Genomic DNA, 16,299 nt, shown 5'->3' with positions numbered 1-16,299 from the left:
TGGAATTTATTAAGCCCCTTAGAGTTTATTGTGTAAGCGTGTTGAGGGAGTGGGGTGGTGTGGGCAGGGTGTTAACTCCTTTGGGGCAAGAGTTAGATATAAAATAAATTAAGGCTCTTCAGGAGCTGCCAGAGATTTTAGATGTCATCTTTTCAAACATCCCTTCCCCTATTATTCAATAGACACATAACCTTCTTGTCATTTTCCTTTTCTTCTCTTTGCCTGAACTTTTCTGCTTCTTCAGACCCTTCCCTGCCTCCACCAAGCAGGGAAGGGAGGGGGAATGTTTGGGCCATTACACTGAAGATCACTCTCAGTCCATCCTCCCTCAGCCCACCTCCCATATCCCCTGTCAGTGGCTCTGCCTCTAATTCCCACTGCCCCGTTCCACCTCTTTTTTTTTTTTAATTGTTTATTTTTGAGAGAGAGAGCACACGTGTGCAAAAGAGCGGGTGAGTGGGGGAGGGGCAGGGAGTGAGGGAGACACAGAATCCGAAGCAGGCTCCGGGCTCTGAGCCGTCAGTCAGCGCAGAGTCCGACGCGGGGCTCGAACTCACGAACTGTGAGATCATGACCTGAGCCGAAGTCGGCACCGACGGAGCCCCCAGGTGCCCCTTCACCTCATCTTCAGTGCGTATCCGAATGCTACCTCTTCACTGAAGCCTTCAAATTAGAAGCCACAGCTGTCCCCTTTTTGTTTTGCATAGCGCTTCACTGCTGTCGATGGACTCTAACTCGCCCTGTAGCCGTTTGCCGGCACAGCCCACCTCCCCTGTTTTGTGAGAGCCTTCGGGCCTGGGGCCTTGTCTCTATTCCTTTGCTTCTCTATCTGCACTTGGCACAAGTCCTGGCACCGAGGGGCTCCAGCAAGTGCTTGTTGCAAGTGCTTGTTGCCACTATGCCGCAAATGGTCTAATTCCCTTTAATGTACCCTGAGATAGGTTGGTTTTCCGTGGGCTTTTCTCGTTCGTTTTTTGCAGCCATTTATAGTTTTGGCTCGCATCGCTTCACGGGAGTAATGAGTTCCATAATCATAAAATCTGTCATGGAAAATGACATATTTATTTATTCCCTCTAGGTTTGCCTCTTTCCAGCTCGAGCCAGGGTCTCCTAATGAAAGAGTGTGTTCACTGGATGGGCAGGCTTATGATTCAGTAGACTCTAGAATGCTCTCCTTCAGTCTCGCTCAGAAGTCTTAAGTCATCCGATTACCTGCCCCACAGCTCTTCAATCTTTCGATTACTCTTCTCCAGTTCTGCAGCTTCCTGTCCTGTTTCAGCTTGTGGGCGGAGCCTTATGCCAGCAATGGCACAGAAATAGGGTGGGAAGAGGTGGGATACAGATTAGATGGAAGTTGGGATGACGTGTCCTCAAGGAGCTTGCAGGACGCTGTGTATTTGAGCTGAACATGCCTCTTCTCTTTCCTGGATATGAGGTCGTGGAAGCAGAGTAAAAGTGGAACTCTGAGCATTTTGGAGTATAAGCCATACATAGGTGTCCACTGTTAAAAAAAGAAACAAACCCAAAATGGAGTCATTTGCCCCTACAATAGCAAACCAAGACTTAAGTATAGTTTCAGCCTATCCTGGGAATGCAGCTTTTTAACAATCTTAAATGTCCTGATCAGCACCAGTGAGGTAGTCTGCATGATAAAAATCCTGTCAGTCCTTTCCCCCACAAAAGCTGTCGTGGTCTAAAACAAGCCTTTCTTCTCTTTTGCCGTCGATTTCCTTGTCCCACCCTCCTTCCTATAAAAACCTTCCATTAAGGTATAACTACTCGGAGCATCCACTTGATAGATGGGATGCTTCCAGATTCATGGATTGCTTAATTAAACCAATTAGATTTTTGGGGGGCCCTGGGTGGCTCAGTTGGTTGAGCATCAGACTCTTGATTTTAGCTCAGGTCATGATCCCAGGGTCATGGGATGGAGCCCTACATTGGGCTCTGTGCTGAGTGTAGAGCCTACTTAAGATTCTCTCTCTTTCTCTCTGCCCCTCCCCTGCTCCTGTGCACTCTCTCTCTCTCTCTCACACACACACACACACACACACACACACACAAATTAGATTTCAAGCTTACTCATTTGAATTTCATTTTTTAATATCACCAACATGTGAGGGTGATCTGTATCTGTATAACGTACTATCTGACCACATGTATGATTGTACCATTTTTGATAATGACAACACCTACAATAGCAATCATTCACAAATCATGGATTTTGTATCAGGTAAGTACCATGCACTTTTTCAGTTTGTTTCATTAAATTTTCTACAAAAACACTGCAAGGTTGGCATTATGCTTTCTGTTTTACAGTAAACATTACCAATCCTCAGAAAAGTTCATTAACCAGGCTAACTTAGTACCTGAAACAAATGGCAGGCGAAGTCATGATTTAAACTCAGATCTGGTTTTTTGTTTTTGTTTTTTGTTTGCTTTTTAATTTTAGAGAGAGAGAAAGCAGAAGAGGAGCAGAGGGAGAAAGAGAGTGAATCTTAAGCAGGCTCCATGCCCAGTGAGGAGCCCAATGTGGGGCTCAATCCCACGACTCTGGGATCATGACCTGAGCCAAAATCAAGAATCTGATGCTCAACAGACTGAACCACCCAGGCTCCTCAAACTCAGATCTGTTTTATTTTTTTATTATTATTTTATTTATTTTTTTTTCAACGTTTATTTATTTTTGGGACAGAGAGAGACAGAGCATGAACGTGCGAGGGGCAGAGAGAGAGGGAGACACAGAATCGGAAACAGGCTCCAGGCTCTGAGCCATCAGCCCAGAGCCCGACGTGGGGCTCGAACTCACGGACCGCAAGATCGTGACCTGGCTGAAGTCGGACGCTTAACCGACTGCGCCACCCAGGCGCCCCATCAGATCTGTTTTAAATCCAAAGTCCAGGGGTACCTGGGTGGCCCAGTCAGTTGGGCGTCTGACTCTTGCTTTCAGTTTGGGTCATGGTCTCATGGTTTATGGCATTGACCCCTGTGTGGGATTCTCTCTTTCCCTATCTCTCTGTCCCTCCCATGCTCTCTCTCTTAAAATAAATAAACTTAAAAAAAAAATTTTAAACCAAAGTCCACGATCTTTCTAATACACAATAAAACATTTATCCTTGGGAACTAAAATGGGAAAGCTGCAAACGAGGACTTTTCCAGCAGAGATAAGGCTTTGAAGGGCCTGTTTTTCCTGAAAAATCTTTCCTAGGTGAGCAGGACATCAGATGAGTTGTCAAGACTGAAAGGAAATTCACTCATCCTGCTCAGTGGTAACTGTCTGGCCCTGCTTGAGGAGTGCTCAGCCTGCATATTCTTTTTTTTTTTTTTTACTTTTTTAAATGTTTATTTATTTTTGAGGGGGTGGTAGGGGCAGAGACAGAGAGATGGAGACAGAGCTGAAGTTGGAGGCTTAACTGACTGAGCCACCCAGGCACCCCCCAACCTGCATATTCTTTAAAAATAAGTTAGGGGCTGGGCACCTGGGAGGCTCAGTCGGTTAAGTGTCTGACTTCGGCTCAGGTCGTGATCTCGAGGTTTGTGAGTTCAAGCCCTGTGTTGGGCTCTGTGCTGACAGCTCAGAGCCTGGAGCCTGCTTTGGATTCTGTGTCTCCCTCTCTCTCTGCCCCTCCCCCGCTCATGCTCTGTCTCTCTCTCTCTGTTAAAAATAAATAAACATTTTTTTTTTAAATAATAAATAAACGTTAAAAAAATTACAAAAAAATGTTAGGGGCGTCTGGGCAGCTCAGGTGGTTAGTTGTTCGACACTTGATTTCTGCCCAGGTCATGATCTCACAGTTCATGGGATCAAGCCCGATGTCAGGCTCTGCACTGACAGCGTGGAACCTGCTTGGGATTCTCTCCTTCTCTCTCTGCCCCTCCCCCACTTGTACGCGTGTGCACGCGCACGCTCTCTTTTTCTCCCTCTCAAAAAATAAACATTATAAAAAAATAAGTTAGACTGTTTGATTGAAATACATTTACTCTTTCAGGTCACTAGAGAACCATTTAGATAATATGAGAAACCAAATCATATGAAATCAATACGCGGATCAAAATATATTGAGTAACACTGTAACCTGGAGGATACAATGAAGTTTACCAGGGATCATGTTCGGCTGGGACACACTAGGATGGCTGAGGTCCACTCTCACTGGTTAGTTTCTCTATTGTACTAGCTGTTAAATATTTTGAATGCACCCCTAGGTATTAGACATTATTCCCATCCTCAAGGGAATTATAACCCAATTGGGGAAATGTGATATAAGCCTATAAAACTTTAAATAATAGAATTTGATAAAAACACAAACAACACTCTGTCCACATCAATTTGTCTTATTTTTCTTCCGAATCTGTATCCAGATGAACAAATTTTATATTTGCTTATTTTCTTATTGTTCACTGCTGTACCTTCCACATCTATGGCACTGCTTGGTCCTGCTGAATAAATACATGAATGTGTAAGTTCTTAAAGCAGAAAGTATGGCTATGGTGGTCAAGAAGAGTGTCATGGGGGAGTAGAAACAGCAGCTGAGTCTGGAAGGAAGAGGCAGTTTTGGAGAGGAGAGGTCTAGGCAGGGAGAATGACAGGGACAACAGTGTGGAGTTTAGATGACATATGCTGTGACAGTTTTGTGGGTAACTTACTTTGGTTGGAACAAAGAGGGTCCTTGAGGTGGCTGGTTTACATACAAAGGTGTGATGCACAATCTATAAGGACTCCTTGGAGTGTTTAATTTGAGCAATGACTATAAGGCACTGTGGAGGTGTAACCTGTAACCTGTAACCAAAACTCCCTCCCTCCTTATCACTTTGCATAAAGAAATAGTGTGGATTAAGACATCATTTATAGGAAAGAACAAATGGAGGTTACAGATTTTTCTGAGCTGACACTTAGAAAAGAATGTCACCCACAAGAAATGTGCCAATGGGTGGAGCTGATGGAGATTTTACGGATGTTGCATGAGAATAGAATTTTTTCGATGGAGCTTCTGTTTTCTCTTGGTGTCCCCCTTGTTGTGTCATGACTTTTCCATTTAAAATGGAACAATTTCAAACCAATTTAAAGATAGACACATGCACACCTAATTGCGCACTCACGCAAGTATGAGGGCACATGTGCACACAGCACGTGCGCACACACACACACACACACACACACACATTTTCACACACACATGCTCATGCTCCCAGGCACACAGCTTGCTTCAGCCTAGCTTCTATTTCCTCTCATCTGGCAGCTTTCAGAATAATCTCACCCACCTGTTAAATCAGAGAATGTCAAGTTTAATTTATAACAGTGAGTAGAAACAGGATGCTACAGAAAGCATTTTAATTAAAATCCTTTAATTGGATACATGCTTCTTGTGAAAAGGGAGCTGTGGAGAGGGCCTCTTTGTCGGCACCTTTCACTCCAGTTGCCAGAGATTGTTGCGGGAATGGCCTTGCAATTGGAACCAGCCCTCTGGAGCAGTGGGGGTGGGGCAGGGGCTTGAAGGCCAAGAGAGGGAAATTGGGAGCAATAGAGAAAAAACAAAGGGGTGAATGGCCACGGATTTTGTGCAGAAACACAGCCTTGGTGTTTTCCGGAGGCATTTCTGCTGAAACCTATTGGTATCGTTTCAAGTTGGTTTCGCCTTAATCCTTTCATCATCTTTAGGATGGGATAGTCTCCAAGGGGAACCCACAAATACCCCTGACTTCAGGCACTGGCTTAGGAGATCTTGACAGTGTAGGTCAATTGGTGAGTGTGGGAGGTGGACAGATGACAGTATGGGGTTGGGGGAGGCCCAGCCTTTGCACCTGGGGTTCCTTAAGTGACAGCACTTAGTCTGTCCAGCCCACGCTGCAGGAAAGAAAATGTTGGACTCAATTAGAGTTCAGCTTAAGGAAGGGGCTGTGTGCTAAAGTGGGGGGCCCAGCCTGGAAACCATCCCTAGAGCTCATGTGGGGTGACAGCAATAGAGTGTGCCAAGAAAGCAGAAAGGCATGGAAGTATTTTACTGGAAACACTCAAAGTAGCTGAGAAAAGTGGGAACTGGAAGTAGTTTTAGTGTCAGGTATGTTGCCAAGGAAACAGAAGACCCTAAACTGAGCTCGTTAAAGATCGTGGAGGGTGAATGGGTTTTTACCTTCTTGGTTTTGCTTCCATTTGCTGTGCCAGAAGGTGATTCAAGAGGGTATAAATGACACTGAATTCTTCTTGTGAGCTAAGAAAACCAGTGCTATGACCTCTTGGTATGGAGAAGAGACACACCTTGAAGGATTTTTAGATATTATACATCCATTGCTACTGTTGGGCTCCTAGAGGCCCTGGTTACCAAAGAAGCAATGGTAGACCATTCTATTTGTTTACAACTATTGGTTGCTTTGGTTGCTTCTATCAGTGTGCTGGTAAATGTTTAACAACTGGCTCCTGGTTGGAGAGAAAAGTCTGATTTGTAGCATTTTCCAGCTTCCATGCTGTAAATATTTCCATCATGGCTGATTTCAAGATACTGATGGTTTAACAACCAGTTGGACAAATTCTTGAAGTTAAAAAATTAGCTGTTGCATACCAGAGTGAGCTGGGTCCAACGCACCATTGGTTCTTTCCTGTCCTGTTAAGCTTTCTTATAAGAGGTTTTTAGTCTCTTCTTCCATTGCCTTTGTGATTGGCCATATGGTTTGTGTTGGCCAATGGGATATAAGTGGATAACACAATCCATATCCAAGCAAAGGTTTAAATATGCTTGTATGGTTTGGCGCTGCTATCTCCACCTCCTTTGAGCTTGTGCCCTCTACTTTGAGAATGATGTGTCCCAGTTAGTGGCTGATCCTTCAGCCTGGGTCCCAGCATGAGAAGACACATGGAGCCACCTAAGTTGAGCTGATCTCAGCAGAGCCTGGCAGAGCACAGGCAAGCTGCAACCCATGTGTGATATGAGCAAAGAAATGAATGTGTGTTATTACAAGGCACTAAGATTTGGGGGTCTGAAGAACACAGAAATCTTCACCTAACCAGTAAACACTGAAAAACCGTTGGTACATGGCAAATACTATGGAATTATACCTAGGTCACGTGAAGGGATTAGAGGTCTACAGTTCTGAAAGAAACCTCAAAGCACAATCATTTCATCAATCATATGATGTTTGAATGCCCTCTAAAACATCCGGGCCAAATATCTGTCTGTTTTAATTGTCCTCTTTATACATGAAAATCTTTCCAAAGATGGAGATCTCGGTACCTCTTGAGCATGTCCATGCCATCTTTGACAGTTCTGCATTTTGGAAGATTCTTCCTATGTGGACCAGAAGCCTTTTCCTTTTCACAGGCACCTAGTATCCCTAGTTCTACTGCAAAGTGACATGGAAAGTGTAATTATTCTACAGGAGAACTCTTCAGATATTTCAAGACAATCTATATTTTCCAGATTTAGTCTTCTCTGCATGTCAAATTCCTCAAAATTTTGAGGAGGAAAAATGTAAACCAAGAACTCCTCACCTAGTAAAAGTGTTATTAGTTCAAGAATGGGAATGAAACAAAGATTTTTCCAGACCCAAAAACTCCTCCAGTGGATTTGATTTTAAGGTCTGTCACCATCCTGGCTCATCCTGTCTGAGCATCTCTACCTTATACATACTGACATGCATGCCTTATTGGAATTAGAGAGGACTATTAGACTCAGAAACAGGCCCAAGAAATGAGAAGCTGAAGTGTTGGTAACACATCAGGCAATATGAGACAAAACTGTAGACTCATGAAAGCAAAACCTGAAGTGTAAACCCCTGCATAGGAAGAGTAGAGATGAGGAGATTGTCCAGGATGCAGCGAAAGGCTAGAAAATATGAGCAGGAGATTAATAAACGTGATGGTTAGAATTAAAAGGTAATATATATTTAATAGGAGTTTGAAAGAGAGAAGATTGAGAGACTAGGGAAAGGTAATATCCAAAGATAAATAATAGCTAAAATTCCAGATGTGAACACCTGTTTGAAGAAGCACAATGAGACTTCAGCAGGACCAAGAAAAATATGTCCATACCTTACAAGTTTTACCTACAGTAAAACCATATTACAAAGAGTAAAAGAATCAATTAAATGTGACCAGAGACTGAAGAAGTTGCCTAAAAGAAAAACCGGATAAAAGGTTAATAGATTACAACACTTAAAGAGCTAAGGAAAAAACTCCAGAAATTGTTTCAGCCTAGAATTCTAAAGTCTTATTTAAGAGTATTGACCATGTATATTAAATGCTTTTTAGAAATAAGGAATTCAGAAGGTAGGGAGAGTTGTAAGAAGAACATGAGGCAAACAAATTAGTAAACATGTAGATTTAAAAAACTTGCAAAATAGGGGAGGTAGGTATCATAGTTAAGGCACTTAGGGTCCTGCATTTTTCTGAAGGACACAGATATTGATTAACTTTAGACTTTATGTCAATGCACATATTGTTTTAGTATTTATTTATTTTTGAGAGAGAGAGAGAGAGAGAGAGAGAGAGCGCGAGAGCGAGAGCACAAGCAGGGGAGGGGCAGAGAGAGAGGGAGACACAGAATCCGAAGCAGGCTTATAGTCTGATGCGGGGCTTGAACCCATAAACTGAGATCACGACCTGAGCCCAAGTCGGATGCTTAACTGACTGAGCTACCCACGTGCCCCTCAAACATGCATGTTAAAAACAGATGGTACCCATGAAAAGAATAGTTATAAAGTAACATCCTGACCAGTAGTGAAATTAAAAAAAAAAAAAAAAGGAAATCCAAATTACTCTATTTTTGGTAAAAGTATAAAAACATTGAGAAAAAGAGCACATACCAACTTTAGGTTATTGGTTATTTCCTAGAAGGAGGGGAAAGGAATGACATGTAGTGAGGTGAGGGTGTAGTGAGGAGGGGGGAATTCATCAACCACATTTGCAACATTTTATTTATTTAAAAAAATAAGAAGCCAATCAGGCCAAATGTTAATGTATTAAGTCTGGAGAGTGGGTATTTTGGTGTCTGCTACATTAACTTTGCTTTTACTTTTTGATTGCTTTCATTTTTTACAATTAAAAATTCTAATAATTAAGAGTAAATCCAAATGGCTAAAATTATTACAACAATGTTAAATTCACTAGTAGTCAGGTAAATACAAATTCAAGTAATAATGAGATATTAAATTGGGACCATCCATCAGACAAGCAAAATTTAAAAGAACTCTAGTAATGGGGCGCCTGGGTGGCTCAGTCAGTTGAGTGTCTGACTTCGGCTCAGGTTATGATCTCATGGTTCGTGAGTTTGAGCCCCGCGTCAGGCTCTGTGCTGACAGCTCAGAGCCTGGAGCCTGCTTTGGATTCTGTGTCTCCTTCTCTCTCTCTGCCTCTCTCTCTCTCTCTCTCTCTCTCTCAAAAATAAGTAAACACTAAAAAAATAAAAGAAAAGAACTCTAGTAAGAATTGCTAGAAGAGATGTATGGAAAAAGTCTTTTCTAGTAGACGCATTAGGACTTTACTGGAAATTAAAGATAAACTCCTTTAACTAGCAATTTTAGTTTTGGAAATCCATCTCAACAAAATAAAGGATGCTTATTTATTATATTTATTTAGTATGAGCAAAGTATGGAAACAAAACAAACAACCATCTTTATGGTATGATTAACTAAGCTGTATATTGACATACTGGTATGTTATGTAATAAATTGTAAAAAAGAATGAATTAAAGCTGTATCAGTTTACTTGAAGGTTTTTCATAAAGCATTGTCATGTAAGAAAGAAACAAAATGTAGGGGAAAACGTATATAGTATGATTCCACTTTGTAAAAAAAAAAATTAAAATATTCTTCGTGTAGGTATATACGGATATGTCCATATAGGACTTATATGATTATATGAAGCTAGAAAAAAAGCAGAGCACATCTAATGATGTACTTCCATGCTTTATTCTAGTTCATGTTGATCTCTTCCCTATGCAAGCCTAATTTTTGTATATAGCTGATGTACTAATCAAGGTCATTGAAAAATCCTTCTTTTCTTCAAGACAGTGCAAAGATCAGTTTTCAAAGGCAGAGTTTTCTGTCAAAACATCATGGATTTCATGAATCATACTTCGATGCTCCAGTTATTTATTTTCCTACTAGTTGCTCTACTAACTTACACATATTCAGAAATACTGGTAAGTAGCTTTCCTTCAATGTGGAACCGTTTTGTTAGTTCAAATGTTATTTTCTACAGGAGTGGGGGGGTTTTATATACATGCCTGGCTAAGTGTTGTCTAGAATGCTTTGTGCTGATAATTAGGAATTCTTTCCTTATGGTACAATCCTTTCAGATGTCTTCCTGGCCGTGGTATTCAGTTAGTTTTTTCCCAGACCTTTCTATAAATGATTTAATTTTCACCTAAGTGTGGTTTACATCTATCTAGTGGAAGTCTATGTAATTTATGCAGGAAGATGAGCAATGTTGATGATCCACCTATCAGTGTAGACCAGAAATCCATCTGGAGTCAGAATTAACCCTAACTGCTCTTAACTCTTGGCTTCTCCCGTTTCACCATGGAGAGGTAGCTTTCAGTTGAAAAAATATCTGGGGGAAAATTCCATGCATAAAATTGTAACACTCAAATAATGTTTACTGAAGTGGGTGCTTCATCTGGAGATTTTACAACTTCCAGAGAGGTCTTTTTTCCTAAGCTTCCTTTATGGAGAAAGAGTAGTTATTTCTACTGACACATGTCTTTATGATCTAATAAATACTTGAAGCTGGAACTCTTAGGAAGAGTTTTTTTAAGGGACAAACTACAGGATTTAGTCTTATGATAAAATATTTAAAAAAGAATAAATATCAGGGTTGATATTTACTCTAACCCTGAACAATCATACAACAGCTACTTTCCCATCCTTCCCAGTGTTGAGTTGTGTCATTCCCTTCAAATGTGGGGATGGATGTCCACATGATCAAGGTGTGTAATTTGGGACCAGAGGTCCATTTTCTTCCCCTTGAATCACGCATTAGGGTAGAAGTGTATGAACCCTTTGTCTCTACATGAACAGTTAGGTCTATCTGATTAAAGTGAGATGACCATATGAGATCATAAGCAAGGTGAGATCCAGCATAGACTTCTGTTTTCTAGGTTTTTCATTTTGTATTCCCTCCTTTAGATCTATGATTCTTGTAGTACTATCTTGAGATGCTTCCAGGTAGTCTGGAGGTTGGTCTCAGGTAGCATTTATATGCATATTATATATATAGGAATTATATATTATATATATATTATATATATAATAATATAATATATATCATATAATATATATCATATAATATATATAATATAATATAATATAATATAATATAATACATATATATTTTTAAATGTCTATTTATTTTTGAGAGAGAGGGAGACAGAGTGTGAGTGGGAAAGGAGCAGAGAGAGGGAGATGCAGAATCCAAAACAGGCTCCAGGCTCTGAGCTGTCAGCACAGAGCCTGCCGCAAGGCTCGAACTCACTAACCACGAGATAAAGACCTGAGCCTAAGCTGGATGTCCAACTGACTGAGCCACCCAGGTGCCCTTATATTTTTTGTAATATAAATTTGATGCTACTATTCTGAATTAGAGATTTACTTCTGATGTTTAATGAAATCTAAACATCTTATTTGAGTCACACCAAAGGCAGCACTATATTTTATTGGGATTTTTCTCACAGTATAGGATAACCGGCACGTCTTTAATACTGCTGTGGTTCACAGGTTTAAATCCGTGAGAAATCCTGAGCCAGACCAAGATGCACCTTTTATGGCATCTAAATGTAAAAGTTAGTTTTAGTTTTCATAGGCTTATTTATTAGTGTCCATAGTAATTAATTAATGTCCATGTTAATAGTAATTTCTAATATCTGTCAGCATTCTGAGATATTTTGAAAATCATAGCAGGTGCATCTGACAAAAGATTGAAGGCATTATGGAGAGCTCTCTCACATATTCTTATCCATTCCATGATGCCCAATATGGATACAAACAAAGGAAAGATATTTTAATTCTAAAATTATTTACTGTTTGGCTCCCCTGTAGCAACACTGCTGTATCACCCACATCATTTTATTAAGTCCTAGGGGACCTTAGCCAACTTCAGAAAAAGTTAATTACTACTTTCTACCAGAAGAGATATGTTTAGGAATCATCAAAGCAAACTGATTAAAAAGTTAAAAACTTCAGTCAATTGAACAGGTTTTTTGAAATCCAGTGCTTTGCTGAATCTATTCCTCTCACTTTCCTTTTCTCCACCTCATTTAGCTGGTAGGTATGGCCATTAAGAAGAATGTTCAAGTTTCAAATCTAATAAAGTCTGTCTCTTTCAACTAGGGGCCATTAACAGCTGCTGTTTCTCTCCTGGAAGATCTCAAAGCACTTTAACATTTTCACTGTGATCAAACTCTCATTATTAGAATCATTTCACCTTCCACTACATATGTCTCTATGAGATGTGGAAATTGGCAGCTCACCCCCGAGAAACTTCCCAGCACTTGAAGACAGAGAATGAAGAAGAATTCTGTATCCTAATCCCTTCATGGTTTCAAGAGACAGAGCTGGAATATGTTGCTGCCAGATTGGGATCTACCTAGCCTTCTAAACTAGTATTTCCCAATCATAAGAGTTGAATAAATGCAAATGATCAAGGTCTTGTTGCGTAAATTTGTAGGGTATGGAGAAGAGGGGATTCTAGCTACTTACATGCACCCTCACTCAGGAAGTACGTAGGTCCAGAAGCAATTCAGAAGCAAATTTCATTCCCTTAGTTCATAAAGGGGGCTGACTGGTGAAAGCTGATGGAAAGGGTTTTCAGGGCTCTGGATGGAAAGATTTGGGAGTCCTTCATCATGTGTGAAGATAAACCACTGTAGATGAATTCCAGGAAATGGGTCTCATATATCTAAATGGACAAAATATGATTAAATGGGAACTCTGGGATCTAGGATCTTTCCTTAAATTTAATGTATTTTTTGGTCTATCCTGTCTTTTTTTCACCCTGTTTCCTTAACTGAAAAGTGATACATTATTCTAGTAAAAATTTTTCTAAAATATTAAAAACAAATAAGTTTACTCCACTATCCAAAGTTAATTGTTATCAATATTTGGATAAATTTCTTTGTAGGGTTTTACACGCATATGAAGAAAAGAAGGAAGGGAGAAGTCCTCTGTATTTGTGATCTGTCCAGGCATAAGGAGGTAGAAGGTGATTGGGGTTGTGAAGCTCTCCATCATCATCCAAATATAATGTTTTCTTTCATAGAAGAGGAATTGAGGAGCTAGAACATATTATTGATGATAATGATTTACAATGAATTATCTGGAGAATTTTTTCAGTTCTTCAGTCCCCTATAATAGACGTGTTTTATGATTTTGTAAGTATTTATGTATTGGGGCTTGAATGGAATAAAAACAAGGTAAGAATATTTTGAAGCTCTGAAATAGTGATTTTATTTAGTATAGACAAACATCCGTATAATTATACAACTTTCTGACGTATCACTCTTTTATCCTTATTTTCTTATTTCCGTTTGGTGCTTTTGGAAGGGGAAGTGGTAGACGATAGAAGGTTTTATGAAATAGTACCACTTTAGAGTGGCTCCATTTAAAATTTTTTTTTTCAACGTTTTTTATTATTTATTTTGGGACAGAGAGAGACAGAGCATGAACAGGGGAGGGGCAGAGAGAGAGGGAGACACAGAATCGGAAACAGGCTCCAGGCTCTGAGCCATCAGCCCAGGGCCTGACGCGGGGCTCGAACTCACGGACCGCGAGATCGTGACCTGGCTGAAGTCGGACGCTTAACCGACTGCGCCACCCAGGCGCCCCAGAGTGGCTCCATTTTAAAACTAAACCATATCTGCGTCTTACGCCTAGCATTTTGACTTTATGTGTCCTTTTTCGTTCCGCTCATCTGTTTAAAAGGGATACTTGGTAGATACTTCTATTTTTACCATTTCACCCACAGTGAATTTGGCTGTAACAATCATAATTAATCAGGAAGACAACAGAGATAATGTGTTGATGACAGCTTAAGCTAATTATAAAACCTCAGCGATGCCCCTCAGGGTCCTATTTTATCAGATTCTTATTATGCTAAACTGAATCAAGATGTTCACTCGTCATTTCAGGTGCGGGTAAATGCGCTAAATGGTGTGGAATTTTATGACTATAAAAGGTCAAGTTTCAAGAGTTTTCTTTTTAAAGGAAATTTCATGGAATTTAAAATGTGAAGTCCAATCATACTGAATTCATTGGCAACCAGACCTGCTTAAAGGTGAAACCTCATTTCTCCAGGGGTTTCAAGTCAGAGAGGAGAAAGTCCCCTCAGGTTACTCCCCCTTCTGCCAGTTTTCAGTTATAACAGAGAATCTTTTCACAAAATATAGTCAATTTATACTTCAGGAATTTAAAACATATTTCATTGGCTCATCTGGACACTGGAAAATCTTATATTCTTTCCCAAGTGACTTGGCACATTGCTTTGGCACACACTAAGAACTCACACACCTGGCAAGCCACCTCAACTTTCCTGACGCTCCGAAGGAGGTCTCCAAACCTACAAGCATTTTGGATGGCAAGCTGTGTTCAATGTGCCCAAATCTAAGAAGCATGAAAACAACCATTCACATACAGAGATGGGGAGACAGGATGGGAGAGAAGAAAGACAGAGGGTCAGGTGAGAAAAAAAAAAAAAAAAAGAGAGATGGATATACTCATTTGGTCAAGGTTTAATAAAGTCAACGACTTATCCCAGTGAGTTTATTCTTGATTTCTTTAATGTTCATTCTCAGATACTCAGTCATCCTCTGTGATTAACTTGAAGTTTGATATTTTGTTGAAGCCTGGGAATATTGCTGGTCTAATCTTCTAACATTAATTAATACCAATCCAGTGTTTACTCTGGTGGGGCCACAATTCTGCAAACACAGGCAAGATCTGTGACTTGATAGTTATAGTTGTTTCTATCAGCTGTGACTCCGTTGTTGGCTTCACAGCAGCTAGGGGGTCTGAAAGTGTGAGGAGTTAGAAGGCTCTCTAGGACGTGCAGACCCAATGTAATAAAAGTAAGGGCATGGTCCATGCTCCATAGTAACGGTTCTTTACTATATGGAAAGTGTCCAATATAGTGCCTGGCACACAGTAAAAACTCCCTAATGCTGGTTCCTCTTTAATCATCATCACTGCAAATGGGATTCAGCACTAGGAGTAACTTGGCACATTAGCACTAGGAATAAATTCTTTTCCGGATTGTGATCACTCCTGGAGGTTCTGTACCGGATGTGTCTTTGAATCGATATGGATAATAGCACAGAAGTCACTCAATTATTTGTTGACAGAATGAATGAACTAGTACATGAATGTATGAATGACTGAAAGCAGGGCTTGAGTGGGGGCACAGAAAGGCGAGAAGGTATTTTTTCCCTGGGCTGTAGTTTCTCTTGGACATGTTTTAATTTTGCTCTGCATTTGGAAATAGAAAACTGTCTTATCTGTGGGGATCAGTAGGGACTAGTAGGAAGTTGGGAAGGGAGAAGGGAGGTGTCTGGGTGTCTGGAAATCTGGTCCAGTTAGTAAAGATATGGGAAAGAGTGCTTTGAATCTAGGTGAATCTTGGGTAGAGGGCTAGATTTTTGGATTTGGAAAATAGGTTTTCCATAGGATTTATGGGGTAACAGGTCACAGTTAAGGGGAAGAGTCATACTATATTGCATTAACCCATTGATTACTTTATTTATCCACCTTTATTCATTCCGTAAATATTTGTTGAGTATTTGTTATATGTTAGGTATTTCATTACTTACCAAGACACAACCGTGAGCAACACATGGTCCTTTAAAGTCTAGTTGAAGAAAAAAGGGACACCGTTGTTACTATATCAAGTTCTGCATTCCCTAGAATGCATTCTTGCCAGAAACAAATATTTTACAAGTAGTGTCTCCATTGTGAAGGGCTCTACTGAGGAAAACACTCTTATCTAGGTTAGCATTCCATTTAAGAACTTTTCTTTTCCTTTGTGTGTGTATATAATTCCTAATTATATAAATGGATTTTCCCCTAAAGTCAAAATATAGAACATTTGGTTGCATGGGGTAGCACGTGGGCAAAATGGCCCACAAGAACACTCACTGGTAATGACAAAAATGATATCCTGTGGCAGTAGCTAACAAGCAGTTTTTAATAGCAGAAAGAGAGAATATGGTAGCATAGTTGGTTCTGGCAGGGAAAAAGGAGACATTGCAAAAGAATTAAGTATTACAATATCCACATTTTTGAAAATTATAGTCTGTGAGATATAGATCTTAAGTCATAATTAGT

The sequence above is a fragment of the Lynx canadensis genome, chromosome C1 (genome assembly GCF_007474595.2).
Source record: "Lynx canadensis isolate LIC74 chromosome C1, mLynCan4.pri.v2, whole genome shotgun sequence".
Classification (NCBI taxonomy): Eukaryota; Metazoa; Chordata; class Mammalia; order Carnivora; family Felidae; genus Lynx; species Lynx canadensis.
The sequence above is the reverse complement of the archived record's forward strand: the minus strand, read 5'-3'. Positions refer to the sequence as shown.